A 733-nucleotide genomic window follows, 5' to 3' on the forward strand; every position below is an offset into this window, starting at 1 on the left:
CTAGGTAGGGATGTCTGAAGTCATATTTGCAGTTTTGGAGGACAGATGGTTTTCGTTTTAATCTTTCCTGTTTTGCTTTTTATTGGCATCATGTTTGGCATTGCCTCATGTACACTAGGAACATTCTCTGATGCTGATCTACCTCAGCCTTTTTTGACACTAACTGTACATATTAGTGGGGTACAGTGCACACTGATGGAGTCCAACCTCCCTTTTTCAGTCCTCTCCACACTTCTTCCCCAGTCAGTGGGCAATCTTTCCCGGATCCCTACTCATCCTTACAGAACATCTGGCAGACTTCTGTCCTTCCAGAGGCTAGGACATACATCATGTTGAGAATGAACTTCTTAGCCAGGTGTTCTGCATACTCCTGTAATCCCAGCACTCAGAGGCAGGAGGATCAGGAGTTCAAGGCCACCTTCAGCTACGGATTGCGTTCAAGGCCAGCCTGGAACACATTAGTCTCTGTCTCAAAAATAAGTAAGTAATAAAAAAGTGAACTTCTTCAGGGAGACCAAAGCTGTACCTGAGGGAGACATCTGTGTGGTAGACTAGGAGAGATCTAGATTTTCATCCCCTCCCCTTTTGTTCTTCCCTATAAGGCCTATGAACTTTTAAAATTTATTTATTTATTTATTTATTTATTTATTTTAGTTTTTCTCTTTTTTCTTTTCTTCCCTTTTTCTTTTTTCTTTTCTTTTTTTTCTTTTTTTTTCTTTCTTTTTTCTTTTTC

This window comes from Mastomys coucha, unplaced genomic scaffold, assembly GCF_008632895.1.
Source record: "Mastomys coucha isolate ucsf_1 unplaced genomic scaffold, UCSF_Mcou_1 pScaffold16, whole genome shotgun sequence".
Classification (NCBI taxonomy): domain Eukaryota; kingdom Metazoa; phylum Chordata; class Mammalia; order Rodentia; family Muridae; genus Mastomys; species Mastomys coucha.